Below are 9,884 nucleotides of genomic sequence, written 5' to 3' on the forward strand. Positions count from 1 at the left end.
TCTTCTTCATGTAACTCTGTGAACCTCTCTGGGTGTCCCTAACGGGGGAGAATCTTTTAGCCATTAACCTAGAAGTTTTCTTATCAGGGCTGTATAGTTGGAGAAGTCCTGAGACTACAGGAAGAATAAAACTGAAATCCAGAGGCAGGAGACTTAAGCCCAAAACCTGAAAACACCAGAAAACTCCTGACTATATGGAACTTTAAGTAATAAGTGACTGTCCAAAAGCCTTCATACCTACACTGAAACCAACCACCACCCAAGAGCCAATAAGTTTTAGAGCAAGACATACCACGCAAATTCTCCAGCAACGCAGGAACATAGCCCTGAACATCAACATACAGGCTGCCCAAGGTCACACCTAACACATAGACCCATCTCAAAACTCATTACTGGGCACTCCATTGCTCTCCAAAGAGAAGAAATCAAGTTCCACGCACCAGAACACTGACGCAAGCTTCCCTAACCAGGAAACCTTGACAAGCCAATTGTCTAACCCCACCCACTGGGTTAATCCTCCACAATAAAAAGGAACCACAGACCTCCAGAATACAGAAAGCCCACTCCAGATACAGCAATCTAAACAAGATGAAAAGGCAAAGAAATACCCAACAGGTAAAGGAACATGAAAAATGCCCACCAAGTCAAACAAAAGAGGAGGACATAGAAAATCTACCTGAAAAAGAATTTAGAATAATGATAATAAAAATGATCCAAAATCTTGAAAACAAAATGGAGTTACAGATAAATAGCCAGGAAACAAAGATTGAAAAGATTCAAGAAATGTTTAATAAAGACCTAGAAGAAATAAAAAAGAGTCAATTAAAAATGAATAATGCAATGAATGAGATCAAAAACACTTTGGAGGGAACCAAGAGTAGAATAATGGAGGCAGAAGATAGGATAAGTGAGGTAGAAGATAAAATGGTGGAAATAAATGAAGCAGAGAGGAAAAAAGAAAAAAGGATCAAAAGAAATGAGGACAACCTCAGGGACCTCTGGGACACTGTGAAACGCCCCAACATTTGAATCATAGGAGTTCCAGAAGAAGAAGACAAAAAGAAAGGCCATGAGAAAATACTCGAGGAGATAATAGCTGAAAACTTCCCTAAAATGGGGAAGGAAATAGCCACCCAAGTCCAAGAAACCCAGAGAGTCCCAAACAGGATAAACCCAAGGCAAAACACCCCAAGACACATATTAATCAAATTAACAAAGATCAAACACAAAGAACAAATATTAAAAGCAGCAAGGGAAAAACAACAAATAACACACAAAGGGATTCCCATAAGGATAACAGCTGATCTATCAATAGAAACCCTCCAGGCCAGAAGGGAATGGCAGGACGTACTGAAAGTAATGAAAGAGAATAACCTACAACCTAGATTACTGTATCCAGCAAGGATCTCATTCAGATATGAAGGAGAATTCAAAAGCTTTACAGATAAGAAAAGCTGAGAGAATTCAGCACCACCAAACCAGCTCTTCAACAAATGCTAAAGGATCTTCTCTAGACAGGAAATGCAGAAAGGTTGTATAAACGTGAACCCAAAACAACAAAGTAAATGGCAACGGGACCACACCTATCAATAATTACCCTAAATGTAAATGGGTTGAATGCCCCAACCAAAAGACAAAGACTGGCTGAATGGATACAAAAACAAGACCCCTATATATGCTGTCTACAAGAGACCCACCTCAAAACAAGAGACACATACAGACTAAAAGTGAAGGGCTGGAAAAAAATATTTCATGCAAACGGAGACCAAAAGAAAGCAGGAGTCGCAATACTCATATCAGATAAAATAGACTTTCAAATAAAGCATGTGAAAAGAGACAAAGAAGGACACTACATAATGATCAAAGGATCAATCCAAGAAGAAGATATAACAATTATAAATATATATGCACCCAACATAGGAGCACCGCAATATGTGCAGCAAACACTAACGAGTATGAAAGAGGAAATTAATAGTAACACAATAATAGTGGGAGACTTTAATACCCCACTCACAACTATGGATAGATCAACTAAACAGAAAATTAACAAGGAAACACAAACCTTAAATGACACAATGGACCACCTAGACCTAATTGATATCTATACGACATTTCACCCCAAAACAATCAACTTCACCTTTTTCTCAAGTGCACACGGAACATTCTCCAGAATAGATCACATCCTGGGCCATAAATCTGGTCTTGGAAAATTCAAAATAATTGAAATCATTCCAGTCATCCTTTCTGACCACAGTGCAGTAAGCTTAGATCTCAATTACAGGAAAAAAATTTGTTAAAACTTCAAACATATGGAGGCTAAATAACACACTTCTGAATAACCAACAAATCATAGAAGAAATCAAAAAAGAAATCAAAATATGTATAGAAATGAATGAAAATGAAAACACAACAACCCAAAACCTATGGGACACTGTAAAAGCAGTGCTAAGGGGAAGGTTCATAGCATTACAGGCTTACATCAAGAAACAAGAAAAAAGCCAAATAAATAACCTAACTCTACACCTAAAGCAATTAGAGAAGGAAGAAATGAAGAACCCCAGGGTCAGCAGAAGGAAAGAAATCTTAAAAATCAGGGCAGAAATAAATGCAATAGAAACTAAAGAGACCATAGCAAAAATCAACAAAGCTAAAAGCTAGTTTTTTGAAAAAATAAACAAAATTGACAAACCATTAGCAAGACTCATTAAGAAACAAAGAGAGAAGAACCAAATTAGCAAAATTAGAAATGAAAATGGAGCGATCACAACAGACAACACTGAAATACAAAGGATCATAAAAGACTACTACCAGCAACTCTATGCCAATAAAATGGACAACTTGGATGAAATGGACAAATTCTTAGAAAAGTATAACTTTCCAAAACTGAACCAGGAAGAAATAGAAGATCTTAACAGACCCATCACAAGCAAGGAAATCGAAACTGTAATCAAAAATCTTCCAGCAAACAAAAGCCCAGGACCAGATGGCTTCACAGCTGAATTCTACCAAAAATTTAGAGAAGAGCTAACACCTATCTTACTCAAACTCTTCCAGAAAATTGCAGAAGAAGGTAAGCTTCCAAACTCATTCTATGAGGCCACCATCACCCTAATTCCAAAACCAGACGAAGATGCCACAAAAAAAGAAAACTACAGGCCAATATCACTGATGAACATAGATGCAAAAATCCTTAACAAAATTCTAGCAAACAGAATCCAACAACATATTAAAAAAATCATACACCATGACCAAGTGGGCTTTATCCCAGGAATGCAAGGATTCTTTAATATCCGCAAATCAATCAATGTAATACACCACATTAACAAATTGAAAGATAAAAACCATATGATTATCTCAATAAATGCAGAGAAAGCCTTTGACAAAATTCAACACTCATTTATGATTAAAACTCTCCAAAAAGCAGGAATAGAAGGAACATACCTCAACATAATAAAAGCTATATATGACAAACCCACAGCAAGCATCACCCTCAATGGTGAAAAATTGAAAGCATTTCCCCTGAAATCAGGAACAAGACAAGGGTGCCCACTCTCACCACTACTATTCAACATAGTGTTGGAAGTTCTGGCCACAGCAATCAGAGCAGAAAAAGAAGTAAAAGGAATCCAGATAGGAAAAGAAGTAGTGAAACTCTCACTGTTTGCAGATGACATGATCCTCTACATAGAAAACCCTAAAGACTCTACCAGAAAATTACTAGAGCTAATCAATGAATATAGTAAAGTTGCAGGATATAAAATTAACACACAGAAATCCCTTGCATTCCTATATACTAACAATGAAAAAACAGAAAGAGAAATTAAGGAAACAATACCATTCACCATTGCAACCAAAAGAATAAAATACTTAGGAGTATATCTACCTAAAGAAACAAAAGACCTATACATAGAAAACTATAAAACACTGATGAAAGAAATCAAAGAGGACACAAACAGATGGAGAAACATACCATGCTCATGGATTGGAAGATTCAATATTGTCAAAATGGCTATTCTACCCAAAGCAGTCTATAGATTCAATGCAATCCCTATCAAGTTACCAACGGTATTTTTCACAGAACTAGACCAAAGAATTTCACAATTTGTATGGAAATACAAAAAACCTTGAATAGCCAAAGTAATCTTGAGAAAGAAGAATGGAGCTGGAGGAATCAACCTGCCTGACTTCAGACTCTACTACAAAGCCACAGTCATCAAGACAGTATGGTACTGGCACAAAGACAGAAATATAGATCAATGGAACAGAATAGAAAGCCCAGAGATAAATCCATGAACCTATAGACACCTGATCTTTGACAAAGGAGGCAAGGATATACAATGGAAAAAAGACAACCTCTTCAACAAGTGGTGCTGGGAAAACTGGTCAACCACTTGTAAAAGAATGAAACTAGAACACTTTCTAATACCATACACAAAAATAAACTCAAAATGGATTAAAGATCTAAATGTAAGACCAGAAACTATAAAACTCCTAGAGGAGAACATAGGCAAAACACTCTCCGACGTAAATCACAGAAAGATCCTCTATGACCCACCTCCCAGAATATTGGAAATAAAAGCAAAACTAAACAAATGGGACCTAATGAAGCTTAAAAGCTTTTGCACTACAAAGGAAACTATAAGTAAGGTGAAAAGACAGCCCTCAGATTGGGAGAAAATAATAGCAAATGAAGAAACAGACAAAGGATTAATCTCAAAAATATACAAGCAACTCCTGCAGCTCAATTCCAGAAAAATAAATGACCCAATCAAAAAATGGGCCAAAGAACTAAACAGACATTTCTCCAAAGAAGACATACAGATGGCTAACAAACACATGAAAAGATGCTCAACATCACTCATTATCAGAGAAATGCAAATCAAAACCACAATGAGGTACCATTACACACCAGTCAGGATGGCTGCTATCCAAAAGTCTACAAGCAATAAATGCTGGAGAGGGTGTGGAGAAAAGGGAACCCTCTTACACTGTTGGTGGGAATGCAAACTAGTACAGCCGCTATGGAAAACAGTGTGGAGATTTCTTAAAAAACTGGAAATAGAACTGCCATATGACCCAGCAATCCCACTTCTGGGCATACACACTGAGGAAACCAGATCTGAAAGAGACACGTGCACCCCAATGTTCATCGCAGCACTGTTTATAATAGCCAGGACATGGAAGCAACCTAGATGACCATCAGCTGATGAATGGATAAGGAAGCTGTGGTACATATACACCATGGAATATTACTTAGCCATTAAAAAGAATTCATTTGAACCAGTCCTAATGAGATGGATGAAGCTGGAGCCCCTTATACAGAGTTAAGTAAGCCAGAAAGATAAAGAACATTACAGCATACTAACACATATATATGGAATTTAGAAAGATGGTAATGATAACCCTATATGCAAAACAGAAAAAGAGACACAGAAACACAGAACAGACTTTTGAACTCTGTGGGAGAATGTGAGGGTGGGATATTTCAAAAGAACAGCATGTATACTATCTATGGTGAAACAGATCACCAGCCCAGGTGGGATGCATGAGACAAGTGCTCGGGCCTGGTGCACTGGGAGGACCCGGGGGAATCGGGTGGAGAGGGAGGTGGGAGCGGGGATCGGGATGGGGAATACATGTAAATCCATGGCTGATTCATATCAATGTATGACAAAACCCACTGAAATGTTGTGAAGTGATTGGCCTCCAACTAATAAAAAAAATAAAAAATAAAAAAACAAACAAACAAAAAAAAAAAATCACAGCAGGATCCTCTATGACCCACCTCCCAGAACACTGGAAATAAAAGCAAAAATAAACAAATGGGACCTAATTAAAATTAATAGCTTTTGCACAACAAGGAAACTATAAGCAAGGTGAAAAGACAGGCTTCAGAATGGGAGAAAATAATAGCAAACAAAACAAGTCACAAAGAATTAATCTCAAAAAATACACAAGCAACTCCTTCAGCTCAATTCCAGAAAAATAAACGACCCAATCAAAAAATGGGCCAAAGAACTAAACAGACATTTCTCCAAAGAAGACATACAGATGGCTAACAACACATGAAAAGATGCTTAACATCACTCATTATCAGAGAAATGCAAATCAAAACCACAATGAGGTACCATTTCATGCCAGTAAGAATGGCTGCTAACCAAAAGTCTACAAGCAATAAACGGTGGAGAGGGTGTGGAGAAAGGGGAACCTTCTTATACTGTTGGTGGGAATGCAAACTAGTACAGCCACTAGGGAGAACAGTGTGGAGATTTCTTGAAAAACTGGAAATAGAACTGCCATTCAGTTCAGTTCAGTTCAGTCGCTGAGTCGTGTCCGATTCTTTGCGACCCCATGAACTGCAGCATGCCAGGCCTCCCTGTCCATCATCAACTCCCGGAGTCACCACAAACCCATGTCCATTGAGTTGGTGATGCCATCCAGCCAGCTCATCCTCTGTCGTCCCCTTTTCCTCCTGCCATCAATCTTTCCCAGCATCAGGTTCCTTTCCAATGAGTCAGCTCTTCACATCAGGTGGCCAAAGTATTGGAGTTTCAGCTTCAACATCAGTCCTTCCAATGAACACCCAGGACTGATCTCCTTTAGGATAGACTGGTTGGGTCTCCTTGCAGTCCAAGGGACTCTCAAGAGTCTTCTCCAACACCACAGTTCAAAAGCATCAATTATTTGGCACTCAGCTTTCGTCACAATGCAACTCTCACATCCATATATGACCACTGGAAAAACCATAGCCTTGACTAGACGAATCTTTGCTGGCAAAGTAGTGTCTCTGCTTTTTAATGTCCTGTCTATGTTGGTCACAACTTTCCTTCCAAGGAGTAAGCATCTTTTCATTTCATGCCTGCAATCACCATCTGCAGTGATTTTGGAGTCCCCCAAAATAAAGCCACTGTTCCCACCGTTTCCCCATCTATCTGCCATGAAGTGATGTGACCGGATGAAATGATCTTAGTTTTCTGAAGATTGAGCTTTAGACCAACTTTTTCACTCTCCTCTTTCACCTTCATCAAGAGGCTCTTTAGCTCTTATTCACTTTCTGCCATAAGTGTGGTGTTATTGATATTTCTCCCAGCAATCTTGATTCCAGCTTGTGCTTCTTCCAGCCCAGCGTTTCTCATGATGTACTCTGCATATAAGTTAAATAAGCAGGGTGACAATATACAGCCTTGACGTACTCCTTTTCCTATTTGGAACCAGTCTGTTGGTCCATGTCCAGTTCTAACTGTTGCTTCCTGACCTGCATACAGGTTTCTCAAGAGGCAGGTCAGGTGGTCTGGTATGCTCATCTCTTTCAGAATTTTCCACAGCTTATTGTGATCCACACAGTCAAAGGCTTTGGCGTAGTCAATAACGCAGAAATAGATGTTTTTCTGGAACTCTCTTCCTTTTTCGATGATCCAGCAGATGTTGGCAATTTGATCTCTGGTTCCTCTGCCTTTTCTAAAACCAGTTTGAACACCTCAAATTTCACGGTTCACATGCTGCTGAAGCCTGACTTGGAGAATTTTAAGCATTACTTTACTAGCGTGTGAGATGAGTGCAATTGTGCAGTAGTTTGAGCATTCTTTGGCATTGCCTTTCTTTGGGATTGGAATGAAAACTAACCTTCTCCAGTCCTGTGGTCACTGCTGAGTTTTCCAAATTTGATGGCATGTTGAGGGCAGCACTTTCACAGCATCATCTTTCAGGATTTGAAATAGCTCAACTGAAATTCCATCACCTCCACTAGCTTTGCTCATAGTGATGCTTCCTAAGGCCCACTTGACTTCACATTCCAGGATGTCTGGCTCTAGGTAAGTGATCACACCATCGTGATTATCTGGGTCATGAAGATCTTTTTTGTACAGTTCTTCTGTGTATTCTTGCCACCTCTTCTTAATATCTTCTGCTTCTGTTAGGTTCACACCATTTCTGTCCTTTATCGAACCCATCTTTGCATGGAATGTTCCCTTGGTATCTCTAATTTTCTTGAAGAGATTTCTAGTCTTTCCCATTCTGTTGTTTTCCTCTATTTCTTTGCATTGATCACTGAGGAAGGCTTTCTAATCTCTCCTTGCTATTCTTTGGAACTCTGCATTCAAATGGGAATATCTTTCCTTTTCTCCTTTGCTTTTCACTTCTCTTCTTTTCACAGCTATTTGTAAGGCCTCCTCAGACAGCCATTTTGCTTTTTTGCATTTCTTTTCCATGCGGATGGTCTTGATTCCTGTCTCCTGTACAATGTCACGAACCTCCATCCATAGTTCACCAGGCACTCTGCCTATCAGATCTAGTCCCTTAAATCTATTTCTCACTTCCACTGTGTAATCATAAGGGATTTGATATAGGTCATACCTAAATGGTCTAGTGGTTTTCCCTACTTTCTTCAATTTAAGTCTGAATTTGGCAATAAGGAGTTCATGATCTGAGCCACAGTCAGCACCCAGTCTTGTTTTTGCTGACTGTATAGAGCTTCTCCATCTTTGGCTGCAAAGAATATAATCAATCTGATTTCGGTGTTGACCATCTGGTGATGTCCATGTGCAGAGTCTTCTCTTGTGTTGTTGGAACAGGGTGTTTGCTATGACCAGTGCATTCTCTTGGCAAAACCCTATTAGCCTTTGCCTGCTTCATTCCATACTCCAAGGCCAAATTTGCCTGTTACTCCAGGTGTTTCTTGACTTCCTACTTTTGCATTCCAGTCCCCTATAATGAAAAGGACATCTTTTTTGGGTGTTAGTTCTAAAGGGTCTTGTAGGTCTTCATAGAACTGTTCAACTTCAGCTTCTTCAGCGTTACTGGTTGGGGCATAGGCTTGGATTACTGTGATAGTGGATGGTTTGCCTTGGAAACGAACAGAGATCATTCTGTTGTTTTTGAGATTGCATCCAAGTACTGCATTTTGGACTGTTTTGTTGACCATGATGTCTACTCCATTTCTTCTAAGGGATTCCTGCCCACAGTAGTAGATATAATGGTCATCTGAGTTAAATTCACCCATTCCAATCCATTTTAGTTCGCTTATTCCTAGACTGTCGACATTCACTCTTGCCATCTCCAGTTTGGCCACTTCCAATTTGCCTTGATTCATGGACCTAACATTCCAGGTTCCTATGCAATATTGCTCTTTATAGCATCAGATCTTGCTTCTTTCACCAGTCACATCCACAACTGGGCATTGATTTTGCTTTGGCTCCATCCTTTCATTCTTTCTGGAGTTATTTCTCCACTGATCTCCAGTAGTATGTTGGGCACCTACCGACCTGGGGAGTTCCTCTTTCAGTGTCCTATCATTTTGCCTTTTCATACTGTTCATGAGGTTTTCAAGGCAAGAATACTGAGGTGGTTTGCCATTCCCTTCTCCAGTGAACCACATTCTGTCAGACCTCTCCACCATGACCCGTCCATCTTGGGTGGCCCCACATGGCAGGGCTTAGTTTCATTGAGTTAGACAAGGCTGTGGTCCTGTGCCTGCCCTAGACCCCCATAGAAGTCCCCAAAACATGATTTATATATATATATATATATATATATATATATATATATATTTCCCCCACCCCCGAGGAAGAGGTCCACGATGGCAAAAGTGCCTAGAACCTATAAAGCCATAAGGTGACCATGGCCCCAGACTCCAGAATAGCACACAAGGTGGTAAGACTCAGTAAGTTGCTGAATGAAGGAGTGAAATGTAAGTGGTACTGTGTCACTGGAAAGCAGGCCAAATGTTGAATGGACAAGAACTAGGGGGTGACCTTGACTGCTGGTTAAAGAGCTTGGACATGATTCTCAGGGAAACAGGAAGTCCTGAGAGGTGAGTGACAGTCGGGCAGGAGCTTGGAAAGCCTCCTCTTGCTGTTTTGGGGGTGGGGGTGGGGGGGCAGGTAGAG

This window comes from Dama dama, chromosome 10, assembly GCF_033118175.1.
Source record: "Dama dama isolate Ldn47 chromosome 10, ASM3311817v1, whole genome shotgun sequence".
Taxonomy (NCBI): Eukaryota; Metazoa; Chordata; class Mammalia; order Artiodactyla; family Cervidae; genus Dama; species Dama dama.